This window comes from Oryx dammah, unplaced genomic scaffold (assembly GCF_014754425.2).
Source record: "Oryx dammah isolate SB20612 unplaced genomic scaffold, SCBI_Odam_1.1 HiC_scaffold_11050, whole genome shotgun sequence".
Classification (NCBI taxonomy): Eukaryota; Metazoa; Chordata; class Mammalia; order Artiodactyla; family Bovidae; genus Oryx; species Oryx dammah.
Genome location: NW_024080444.1, coordinates 504638 through 518274, shown reverse-complemented (window position 1 = coordinate 518274; position 13637 = coordinate 504638).

The following is a 13637-nucleotide window of genomic DNA, read 5'->3' as shown; positions in this document are numbered from 1 at the left end:
TTTTAAAAGAAGAGTAGTTAATCCAGGAAATGGTTCATGTAGGAGAAAGGGAAGTTCAGGTGGGAAATGCCGGTTGAGGCTGGAAGTGGTTTGGGAAGTTAGGCTGAGAAGCTGATATATTTACTGTGTGATCAAGAGGAGGTGTTGAAGGCTCTCAGGTATTTATTTTGTCCTGAACCAGTCTGGGCACCAGGATTCTCAACAGTTTATGCTTCCAAAACTTGTTTGTTTTTTTTTTTCCTTTTTTGGCTACCTCAGTGAAAATGACTTAATCTAGAAACTTAAGATTGGATTATTTAAATATGATTTGGAGGTATTAAAATAAGACTCCTTACTGAAATTTCTTAATTGGTGATTTCACACAAGAGAAATGCAGAGTTTATTACTGAGTAGAATTCTTGGCCACACCTTATGGAACACAAACTATGAACTCAGGTTTTGCAAGGAACAGTGGATTGACCAACTTTCATTCTTTGCGGGCAAAGGGGCAAGTGTTGGAGAAAAAAAACCCGGCACTGGATTCAGATCCAAAAAACACCACATTTTGAGCAAATTTGGATGAAAATTTGCATTTCAGGGCCAGTTTGGAGACGACGTTTAGCATGGGAATTATGCCCCCCAAAGGTCACTTTTTGGGTCTCATTCAACCTTCAGTTGGTTTTTCTTTCAGAGGTAGAGCTGGGATTATTATGTCTATTATAAATGTAAGGAAACTGTCAAGAAGTTTTAATGACTTTCCCAGATTCACACAATTAGTTCGTGGTGGAACCAGACTCTCAGGAGCTTGGAGGGGTCCAAGCAGTGTCCTTGGAGCTGTGAGTTGGCAGGGCGTAGGCTCCAGAGTATCAGGAGGACGTACTGTCAGAAAGGCAACACAGGTAGCCAGAGAGACTGTCCCAGCCATGCAGGTGGGAGGTGATGACAAGATGACTGGAGGTGAGGCAAGAAAATGACATCATGAGGATTTTGACAGGAGAGAAGAGTGACACCACCAACTCAAATGATAGTCTTCAGAGGCCAAGTGGTGTGGCACTGGCAGGGAAGGGCAGCAGGGCCAGCTGGAGCAAAGAAGCTGAGGCGCTGAGGGCAATTGGATCCCTGGGACCTTCAACAAGTTACTTAATCTTTCTGAACCTCAACTTCTCCTGCGCAAAATGAATTGAATTATAACCCTCTATGGCGAGATGTCAGGATGATTAGATGGGAAGATGGTGGGAAATTTTCTAGTCCAGTCCCTGAGACATGGCTGTATTCAATACAGATTTTTAAAATATGTGCTATTAAGAACTATCAAGCTGGTAAGTTAGAAATGATACAGAGATGTGCAGTTTGTCCAGGCATAAGGATGGTGTTGGGGTTTACATCTAAGAATGAAAGAGAGCCTCTTTTTTGGTATTGTTTATCACAGATCATTGAAGATCAGGCAGAAGAAGCGTGTACACACACACTTATTGGGTAAAATTGAGTGGCTGTCTCCTGCCGAGGACATGTTATAGGTGAGCAAAGTGGACCATGGCAAAGGCTTGCACTGGTAGATATCTGTTTGGGGATTGTCAAGCAGAATTTGTTGATGATGACATTTTCCAGTTTTGAAAGCTTTTCCCAAAATATTTAGTGCTTGTAAGAAAGAGTGCCAGGCTTCCAGGTTACTGGCACAGGTATTGGCTGGATGTTAAGTCAGGGAAGTGCAATAATCCCAACTCATCTCTCATGTTACATCAGTGTTGAAATACAGAAGGTCACAGAATGGTGAAGCCAGAGAGCGTGGGGAGGAAAATTAGGATATATGGGTTATATATAATTGTTGCATTTGGGGAGCCAGTATTTATATCGCCATGTTGTTATTAAATGCCATCAATGTATCCTTAAATTTCATATCTTGGTTGATTCTCTTGTTTGTTTTGACTGTAAGATTCATATTGGTAGGTGACAATACCAGCATATATTTAGGGTATTGAAGAGCAATAGATGTATTGGTTTGCAAGACCATAGAATTATGGGGATGAGTACTGAAGTGTGTAGAACCTGGCTAGTTACAAAGATGCTAGCAGATCTAATAAAATTATTTTTGATTGCCCATTTGCTTGAGCTCTTCCAGAGTCACATTCTTGCTAATTTTTTCCTTCATGAATTCTCTTTTTTTGGATTATGAATTTTTAAATTGATATATAGTTGATTTACAATGTTGTATTAATTTCTGCTGTACAGCAAAGTGATTCAGTTATACATATATATTGTTGTTGTTTTAATCACTGAATTGTTTCTGACTCTTCACTACCCCATGGACCGTAGCCTGTCAGGCTCCTCTGTCCATGGGGTTTTCCAGGCAAGAATACTAGAGTGAGTTGCCATTTCCTTCTCAAAGGGATCTTCCTGACCTAGGGATTGAACCTGTGTCTCCTGCGTTGGCAGGCAGATTCTTATCACTGAGCCACCAACATTCTTTTTTATATAAATTCTTTTCAATTATGGTTTATCATAGGATATTGAATATAGCTCTTTGTCCTATACAGTCAAACTTGTTGTTTATCCATTCTATATATAAAACCTATATCTGCTAACAAACCTCCCACTCCGTCCCTCCCCCAGCCATCTCTCCCTTGGCAATGACCAGCCTGTTCTCTATGCCTGGGATTCTGTTTCTGTTTCATAGATAGTTTCATTTGTGTCATATTGTAGATTCCACCTACAAGTGATATCATGGTATTTGTCTTTCTCTTTCTGACTTACTTCACTTAGTACGATAGTCTCTAGTTGCATTCATGTTGCTGCAAACAGCGTTATTTCATTCTTTTTTTGTGGCTGAATAGTATTCTACTGTATACATGTACCACATCTTTTTCATCCATTCCTCTGTCAATGGGCATTAGGTTGTTTTCATGTCTTCACTATTGTGAGTAGTGCTGCTATGAACATAGGGGTGGCTGTATGTACTTGAATTATAATTTTGTCTGGATTTATGCCTAGGAGTGGGATTGCTGGATCATATGGTAATTCTATTTTTAGTTTTCTGAGGAGCCTTTATACTGTTTACCACAGTGACTGCACCAAGTTACATTCCCACCAACAATATAGGAGGGTTCTCTTTTCTCCATGAATTATAGAGCTATATTTCTAATCAGAGAGCCATGGTGTCAGAAAGTCCCAAGACATTACTTGTTTTGCATTGTTCCTGTAAATGTGTGTTAAGTGAGCTCAGCACCAGGAGGACCACATTTACTTGGGCCACTTCAAAAGTGGAATCATTTTGAGGAGAGACTGGCAGATACAGTGAAAGAGGGAATCTATGGTTTATTTGAGGGACATTCTAAGAAATCACAATACTGAATCTTAATACAAGGACTGTTGTACAAGTTTCCCATTAGGAAGGAAACTTGGATCTTGCTTGGGTCTTGCTTTCAAAGAATGATGCGATGCCCTAGTAGTACTCAGATTTGACTATCTGAGTTGCACTTACCTTGTTCCTGGAGCTGGGATGCATGGCTAGCATAGACAAACCCAGCTTCAGGGAGAGCACTCCCTGCTCACCAGGGAAAACTGTGCCATTTATTCTGAGAATGTGCAGAAACAGCATTTGATTGAGAAGGGGTCATTTATCTCCCACTTTTAAAATGATGAGATCAGTGTGTCTCCCCAGTGGGCTATCCCCCTTCTATTCAGCAACAATACACTACTTCTTTTCAAAGAGAAATATGCTTCCAATAAGGGGGAAGGGAGGCAGGGGGTGGTAGCAAAAGGGATCAAGCAACTTTCATTGAAGGATTCATTTTTGATTTAAATATTTTGTTCTAATCTCCAACTTCCTTTTTAACTTGGCAGAATGACCAAAAGAAAAACAATGTCCCTCCCTAGCCCAGTTTACAGCCTGCCAGAGTAGAGGATCTGGTTACTTCTTCCAAATCGTATACATTGGGTTGTTCAATATATTAGTTTTTTTCTTTCTTTCTAAATCTATTGCTTATACACAAAGGGTTTTCTTTTAATGGCATGTCAAAGTGGACTTTGGTGAAAAACCACAGGAGAAAAAAAAAAAAACAGGATGAAAAATATAGATCGAATTTAGCCAGCTATTTAATACTTTTTTTTTTTTTTTGGTTCTTTGAGTATGTTGTGGAAGGAATTCTCTGCAAGTGATACATCCTGTAACTGTAGGCAGATGTAATCCCCTGGCCGTGACACCAGCAAAGATTTCCCTTCACGTTGGATACATCTGCAGCCATCTTGTTCCCTCCCACCAAGAGGAAGTGCTCGGGGAGGAGAGGTCCCGGGCCATGTGCGTTCCCTGTAATTCCAACTCCCCGGGAACCTCAGGAACCCGGTCTTGGAAGGGGGCTGCAACCAGGGGTTATAATCTGGAGAGCAGGCCGCTTTCTGTCCTCAGCAAAAGCCTGTTTTCCTCCTTGTTGCCATGTTGCCCTACTCATTGCTTTGCATTTTCTTTTTTTGTAATTTATTTGTATATATTTATCTGTTTGGCTGCCCTGGAGTTGGGGGGTGGGGACAGGTCTTAGTTCCAGCATGAAAACTTTTAGTTGTGGCATGTGGGATCTAGCTCCCCAACCAGAGATGGAACCTGGGCCCCCTGCACTGGAAATGTGGAGTCTTAGCCGCTATGGGCAGTGGGATCTTGATCCTGTTGGGTGTCTCTCAGCCTCAGAACTACTGACATTTTCAGCCAGGAATACCTTGTTGTGGGGACTTTCCTGCAGTTCACGGGAGGTTCAGCAGCATCCCTGGCCTCTTCCCACTGGATGCCTGTAGAAAGCTTCCACCCTACCTGGTGGGACAATAAAACGTGTCTCCAGGCAGTGCCAAACACACCCTGGGTGCAAGCAGAAGGTTTGTGGTTTAGAACTATAGGTGCCACGGGGAACTCAAGGCAAGGTGAGGTATGGCTATTGGAAGTTTGGCAGAGATGGTAAAGCCCAGGGCACATGCCAGGGCTGGGTATTGGAGTGCCAGTTGTGTTCTTCTCTTGGAGACTGAGGAGTGAGGGGAACTGTGACCGCTCAGTGTTGCTGGCTGACTGCTGATGGATCCAGAGAGGGGGCTGGCCTGAGATAAAACAAGCAGAACCACTGCTTTCTGTAGCTCCTTCCTAACTCCACAAGCTCCTATCACCTGTCACCTGGGTGTCCTCTCACCCTTCACTCCCATTACTCTTCACTGACAAAAGATTAAATACAACCACACTTCTTCCCCGGGCTGCAGACACTCTCTGAGAGCCTTGTCCTAAAGGAAGACACCGTTTCTTGAGCCTGAGAAACAAGGCACTTTCCCGGGAGCTCTCTCACATCTTCCTCAAATCAGTCCTGCGCCAAAGGTCTCATTAGCCTGTCTCCCACTGGTGAGGTTGCCACCCACTGACACACAGCTCTTGAGGGCAGAGGATAGGTTTGAACTCAGCTCTCCTTGTATCTAGAGTGTACTCATATCCTATTTTCCCAGTGGTTTGGGGACAGGTGGGAAGAAGCAGTATGTTTTAGGAAGAGGAACATTTTTCAGGAGACTCTAACATGTAGATGAATACTGAAAAAAAAAACAAAAAACTAAGTGTGAAATGAAACGGGGTCCTGAGTGTGGGAAGTTGGGTGTTTAAAGGAGTGTGGCACTTTCCTACTACCAAGGCCTTCACAGGTAGGCCACCTTCAATGCCTCATGTAATTCCAGTCATTTCCCAAAGGCCCGATCTCCTAATACCATACTGTGGCGTAGGGTTTTAACACATAAAGTTTGGAAGGGTACAAACATTCAGTTCCTTGTTCAGTTGGAAAGTCGTGTCTGACTCTTTGCAACCCCATGGACTGCAGAATGCCAGGCTTCCCTGTCCTTCACTATCTCCGGGACTTTGCAAACAAACCCACGTCCATTGAGTCAGTCATGCTGTCCAACCATCTCATCCTCTGTCGTCCCCTTCTCCTCCTGCCCTCAATCTTTCCCAGCATCAGGGTCTTTTCCAATGAGTCGGCTTTTTACATCAAGTAGTCAGAATATTGAAGCTTCAGGTTTAGCATCAGTCTTTCCAATGAATATAATATTCAGGGTTGATTTCCTTTAGGATTGACTAGTTTGATCTCCTTGCCATCCAAGGGACTCTCAAGAGTCTTCTCCAACACCACGATTTGAAAGCATCAATTCTTCAGTCCCTAGCAGGAAGCATTTCTGTCTGCATATCTTATCATAGCTCAAAGTCAACAAGCCCCAAAGAAAACCCACTAATCCTTCCTCCAGGTATCCTTAAATCTGTCTCCTTCCTGAAATCTCTTTTGCCTGGTGACCACTTATCTTTGAAGCTTCTCAAGGCAGAAAACTGGGAGGGTCCTAAACTTCTCCCTTTCACCCTGCACCCCTCTATCCGTCTCCCACCTAACAAGTCTGTTCTATTATCTCCAGTGTTTCCTAGACCTGCCTCTCATCACTGCCTTCTGTCACTGCTTTAATGCAGGTGACCTTTGTTATTCATCCCTCCAGCATCATGAGAGCCTCCATGCTGACCTCCCTGTCTTCATAATGGCCAATATGACCATCACCACTTTCTCTCATTTCCACCACTTCTGAAATGAATTTGAATAGTTGATGTAGACATACGAAGTCCTTTGTTATCTGAGGAGGGAGAATGTTAGAATGGTTTAGAGTCACTACTCCCTGGATTGAAATCCTGACATCTCAGGTGAATATCCTGTCCTTTCTCAGCCTCAGTTTCCTCAGGAATACCTTGTTGTGGGGTAAAATAGGGATCAACAGTACCTGTGTAAGTAATCCAAGAACACTTTTTATCAGAACCTGGTTCCTATTAAGAGATCAGTAAATGTACTCTATCATCATTGCACATGTCATACTCATTACTGTATCCTGTTCCTCATCTGATACTTGGAATCCTTGGCTCTGGACTGGGGAGGGAACGCAGATGCATAAGGATCAGCACATTGCCAGCATTGGCCCTGAGTCTGGAAGCAAGGCCCCAGTAGGAAAGGACACATGGAGGGTCCCTGAGTGAGGAACAGAGTTGTGAGTCTCTGCTGTGTCCAGCGATGAGCTCTGATGATTCAGGCAAAGTACCAATTGACTCATCAAATTTTGACATTGGAGGCCAAATGTGAGCTGCCTCCTGTCCAAGAATTCATCAGTCTGTCCTGTGCACCTTCTGGAGAGCACAATTAAGGGGCCTCGTGTGTGCTCAGGGCACACTGCCTGACCAGTTGAACTGATGTATACACATGGCCCCCTGCGTGGCACCTGGGCTGGCCACAGAAGGTGCAGGCTGGTAGGCTGGGTTAGTGTGCCCCATGTGTGCTTCAGCCTCCCCACCAGAACTCTCTAGGAGACCTTGCTGGGGGAGAGAGCGGTCAGGGGGTCCCCTTGGTGGTGCCCACCTTGGAGACTGAGCTGGAGGCCCAGGCAGAAGATGCCCCATTCCAGCAAATAAGTGATGACCTCGCATCCTGCTGCCTTATAACAGTGACAAGACCCCTCCGTTTCTTCAAGGGTCCCCCTCTGACAGTTCTCCATTAGAGGCTATCAATTAGATCCATTGGATCAGATTATCCATTAGCTTAGATTATCTATTAGATTAGATTTGGGGTGAAGTTCTCAGGGTTCAGACCTCAGTTCTGCCACTGACTAGCCCCTGTGATCTTAGCTAAATGGCTTTCTCTCTCTAAAGGTTTAGGCTCTTCATCTGAAAGTGGACATAATAATAGAATCCACCTAATCGAGTGGCTGTGAGGATGTAAATGTGCAAGAGACTTAGAACTGTGCCTGGCATGTGGTAAGTGTGGTGGACAGAAGAATTAGCAATGACTCCAAGGAGGCATTTAGGCCACAACCCCACACGGAGGGGACTCTGGTTTCATCTGTGTGTTTGATTATCCACATTGTCATCTCTCCCCTCTGACTTCAATTTACTTATCTACAAGTAGTTTGGGGATGATGTATGTTTACAGCCAGCAGCAGGCCCCAGGCCTCAGTTTGTACCTTGTCCCTGGAGGGTCCCAGGCCGTGCTCTCTCCCTGCCATCCACTCTCAACTTATCTTCTCAGTGGCCTGGATGGGCTTGCTCTGGTTTCCCATCTCTAGGGAGCTGTTTCTCAGGGTTCTACTGCCCCCACCCCCGCCCCGATCTTTGGGGCCCTGTTGATAACAGCTTTCTCCGTCTAGCTCTGAGGTACCACCTACTTCTTCCTTTGTTGTTTTTCCTAAAGTCAACCCACACTATGGTTTTAAAAAAAATCTCTTTATCAAACTCTCCTTGTTACCCATCTTGAGTGTGCCATGACAGATCTGAAATCCATCCCCAGCATTCTCAACCACTTATACTCAACTCATCATCTCAGGATACAAGTGATGTCACATCTCTGTCATCTACCAACTAAACCTGGCTTGAGCTCCTTCCATCTGGGGTAGCGGAAAGCTCCATGTCTGTTGGGCCCTCTCCATCCCTCTGAATTGCCTGTCTCCGTCCAAAGGGGCCGAGGGATAGAGGAAGTGAAGCTCTGAGGAGAACAACCTTTGCCCTGGTCCCAGATCCTGCTGCAGTTTCTCTTGCATAAGGCCGTGGGGCTGTCACTGGGGAAACTGGCCTTGACAGTCTGGCCATGCTCGCCTGCTGCTGCCCATGAGGTCACTATTCCTTGAGGCTGTTTCTTGTCACCAAATGAGTGACAGCACTTGCACGTTAAAGGCACTGCTGAGTTACACACGTGCAGCTTCATATTCACAAAACCCTCATGAAGTACAAACTTTTCCCACCAGAAATGAGGAAGCTTGAGGCCTAAAGAGGTTAACTAACTGATGTGCCCTATAGACATTGGAGCTTTTCGATTTTTAAAATGAAGTGTTTGCTTTTCAAACCTAATTTCAGGCATTAGAATATGAAGAGTCAACTGTGGCCTCCCTCCACAGGCCTGTGCTCTACTTGATGAGCTGAATATGTTTTGGTTTTATCACTTTTTCTTTCTTCCTCTCTGTTCACTCCACAAACCCTCTTCCTTAACTCCCCTTCTCTCCCCAGTTACACTTTGAGAGGTCATTAAAATCCAGCGTCAGTAAGCACATCCCATTAAAATGCTTTTTCTTTTCAAACAGACCATGAGCCTTTCCAGAATCCCTCCTCCCATCACCCTGCTCGTCATTCAGCCCATTTAAGCCCGATACTGACAGACGGACTTCCTCTCTTTCCAAATACCCTTCCCCGGCCAAGAATATTCTATTCATCCATTGTTGCTGGAATGGTAACGTTTGCAAAGCCCTAACAATCTGAGTCTTGTATCTGCGGGAATAATTTTTCTCAAAGTTGTAGCTAGATAAATTATCACCAAGGGGTATGAGTTATGAAGATCAAAGAATATTAGAGCTGGGAGGACTCTTGGGGATCTCCAGGCAGGTCCACTAGAGACAGATGAGGAATCTGAGGCTCAGGAGAGCAAAAAGTGGAAGTGTTAGTTGCTCAGTCATGTCTGACTCTTTGCAACCCCATGGACTGTAGCCTACCAGTCTCCTCTGTCCGTGGGATTCTCGAGGCAAAAATACTAGAGTGAGTTGCCATTCCCTTCTCCAGGGCATCTTCCTGACCCAGGGATCGAACCTGGGTGTCCTGTATTGCAGGTGGATTCTTTACTGTCTGAGCTTCCCAGGAAGCCCAGAGCTCAGGGGACCTGCCCAGAATCGCCCACCATCTGGACTAGTGCCCAGGCCTGCTGAGCCTCGGGCAGCCCCTGGCACCTTTCTGCCCATCTCACATCTTTTCCCACCTCCTGCTTCATGAGATTGCCTTTGGTGAGGGAGAGAGTAACCGACAGATGGGGAGGGGTCCAGGGGAGTGAAGACTAGAAAAGGCTCCCATCTCAGCTCTGCCACTGCCATGCCCTTGGACGAGTGGCTACACCCATCCAAGCTTCAGTCTCCCGTCCTTGTATGCTTGTTCTCAGGATGTGAGGATGGAAATAACTTGGCAGGATGTGAGGCACAGATACAGGTCAGGGAATACCTGCCTCTCTTTTCTCTCCCTCATACTCCTTTGCCTCTCCAAAAAGCAGTCTGGCGGTCAGCCTGCCTCCTGAGTGTCATCCCTTCACCATCAGAGGTGACAGCAGCTGCTGCTTGTCATGAAGGCCAAATCCCCAAATGCTGTACTGCTGGGCAGAGAGAGCTCCTGATGTGAATCTGACACCAGCTGCAGGCCTGGCGATGCTGGCTGCCTCACTGTGGCCATGCTTCTTCGTTTCACAAGCTTTTTAGGGTAAGGGATTTTAAGGAACAGTTTCAGAAGATTTTTGAGTCCACAGATGAATGTAAATCTGGCCATCCTTTTCCCCGAGCGGGTTGCCTCTTGTATAATAGATGCGTTCATTTCTTCTCCCTGTTAGTGCTCTCATTTCAGTTTGGGGCTGAGCTGGCCTTTGTCAAGGGGGAGAGGGTTGGAGCTAGTTCCCAGCACCTGTGGCCGGGCCTGATGCTGCACTCTCTGACATCCTACAACCTGCCTGCCTTTTCCTGCAATTTTTCTAAGTGTGCTCATGAGGCCTTCACATCTTTGAGTGCGTGGAGGATTGTGGTCCTTCTCCAGACCCACTCTCTGAGCCCTGGGTCCTGCCTTGATATCAGAGGTTGGTCAGATATGGCTTCATAGACAGCAGCCAGCCCATGGCCAGAAAGGACAGAGGAGTCCTGGAACCACACCCTGGGAACCCAGTGTCTTGCCACCCTAAGAAGGAAAGCAAAGGGGACAAACCCCCAGGGGCTGCTGAGGTGGAGTCTATTAGAGACAGCGATGGCAGAAAGCCTTCAAGGTGCCATTTGAGCAGAGGATTGAGTGCAGGAGGTGGGTGGCCAGGTGGCAGCTCCCAGGGAGCCAGAGCATCCAGTGTGAAGGCGCAGATCAGGGAGAGCCAGACTCTACATGGGGAGCTGGAGTCAGAGGAAAGGGGGACTGAGGAGGGAGGGTAGGTCAGGGTAAACCTCCTAGGTCATGGTATGAAATTGGGTCTGTGTGGGATGGGAATTCATGGGAGGTTTTGAACAGTGTCTAACAAAATCTGACTTTAGTTTTAAAAGGATCTCTCTGTTTCCAGCTTCTCAGTGCTGAGCTCTTAGCATTTGGGGAGGGATAATACTTAGCTGCGGAGAAGGCAATGGCAACCCACTCCAGTCCTCTTGCCTGGAAAATCCCATTGATGGCAGAGCCTGGTAGGCTGCAGTCCATGGGGTTGCAAAGAGTCGGACATGACTGAGTGACTTCACTTTCACTTTTCACTTTTATGCATTGGAGAAGGAAACAGCAACCCACTCCAGTGTTCTTGCCTGGAGAATCCCAGGGACGGGGGAGCCTGGTGGGCTGCCATCTATGGGGTCACACAGAGTTGGACATGACTGAAGCGACTTAGCAGCAGTAGCAGCAGCAGTAGCAGCAGCAGCAGCAGCAGCAATAGTTAGCTGTGAGGGACCATCCTAACGTTTAGGATATTGATCCCTAGGCACTAAAGGCCATAGGCGTTATTGTGACAACCCCAACTACTCCTGTGTATTTTCAAACACCCCAGGCAGAGTGGGGCAGGGGGACCCACCCGGGTGGAGAAGTAGTGCCCTGAGGGGCATGTGTGGAAACAGAGACCAATTAGGACAAGAGCCATTCGGCCAGGGTGGCAGAGATAGGGAAGATTGAACTTGTGGGATTTACTGATGAGCTTAACGATAGAGAAATGTGAGAGCAAGAAGGACCCCAGATTTTTTAAAAACTTGTAACCTGTCCCCCAGGTTTGTTCTTTTGTTTGTTGGGAAGAATGGGATAGAGTTACATTTTACTTTTGAAGTAGGAGATATGCCTATAGAAGATGTTCAGGGAGCCTGAGAAACTGGAGTTCCAAAACAGATCATGAGGCAGAGAGAAATTTGGGGGTCCTCATGACCCCCTTACCTGGTTTTCCGTTGGGCTTCCCTTGTGGCTCCCCTGATAAAGAATCCACTTGCAATGCAGGAGGCCTGGGTTCGATCCCTGGGTTGGGAAGATCCCCTGGAGAAGGAAACGACTATCCATTCCAGTATTCTGCCCTGGAGAATACCATGGACTATATAGTCCATGGGGTTGCAAAGAGTCAGACATGACTGAGCAACTTTCACTTTCACAATTGTTAAAGCCAGGAGGCTGGCTGACATCACCTGAGGAGAGTGAGGTCCAAAGACAGAGCCTGGGGCCCTGGACAGTCAGAGTTCTAGAAGCAGAGAGGGTCCTCCATAGGGGATGGAGAAGGAGCAGTCAGTGCAGGAGGAGAAGCGCCTGCAGAGGGGGCTTCTAGAAGCTTGCTGGAGAGTGTGCCAGGTGCTGTGGGGGACCCTTTCAGGTGAATCACCTCCTCAGCCCTGGGAGACTCATGGGATGTCACAGAGAGAATATTCTGCTAGTACATAATCCTTCTGCCTTAGCTTTTGGCAAATGAAACATATAATTTCATGATGATTATCCTCATTCTGCAGCAGGTTGCCCTTACTTCGTGTCTGCTGAGCACAGCCTTCAAGTCGTGGGAGATGGGTGTTCAGAGGCCTGATGGCCTGTGTGCAGCCCCCAGCGTTTTCAGGAGCTCAGGTGGGGAGAAGGCCCCTACTGGTTCAGGTGGATTATTCCTGGATATCAGCTAGCTCTTCCTGGATTTTGTGTATGTTTTTAGTAGAAAGCAATTGATGATACACTGCCATAGAATGAAGCAATTTCTCTGCCCCCTTTAAGCTGGTAAATGGTATTAAGTTTTAAAATTTACTTTTATTTAAAAGACATTCAAACCTGTGCCCTCTTTATGCCTAACAATAAGATAATGGCATCACTATTTAATGTAGTATTCTCCAGCCACTGACAATGTTTCTGAGCAGGAGAAAATAACATGAAGAATGTTTATATTTTACAGTTAAAAAGGCAGACAATAACATTATAATGTTGTTTAGATGACAACCATGCAATGTAAACAAAATGAAAGATACAGATGGGCAGAAAAAGGAAAACATTATAAAGAATCTAATGGTGGTTTTCATTCGGTAGTAAGAAAATAAGAAATATATTTCTCTTTTTCATGGTTTTACGTATTTTCCAAAATTTTGTAATGAGTATACCGGCATAGGGCTTCCCTGGTGGCTCAGATGATTAAGAGTCTGCTTGCCTTGCAGGAGACCTGGGTTCGATCCCTGGGTTGGGAAGATACCCTGGAGCAGGGAATGGATACCCACTCTAGTATTCTTGCCTGGAGAATTCCATGCACAGAGGAGCCTGGCAGACTACAGTTCATGGGGTCGCAGAGTTGGATATGACTGAGTAACACACACACACACACACACACACACACACACACAGGCATAGCTTATTTTTGCACTTCGCAGACATTGTGATTTTTACAAATTGAAAGTTGGTAACAACGCTGCATTGTCAGATGATTGTTAGCTTTTTTTTAAACAATAAAGTCTTTACCTAAAGAATGTACTTTTTTTTAGACATAAGGATTTTATTGCACACTTAATATATGGACCACAGGATAGTGTAAACATAAATTTTATATGCACCAAGAAAACACAAAATTCATTTGACTCATCTTATTGTGACATTTGCTTTATTGTGGTGGTTTGGACCCTAACCCACAATATCTCTGAGGTAGGCTTGA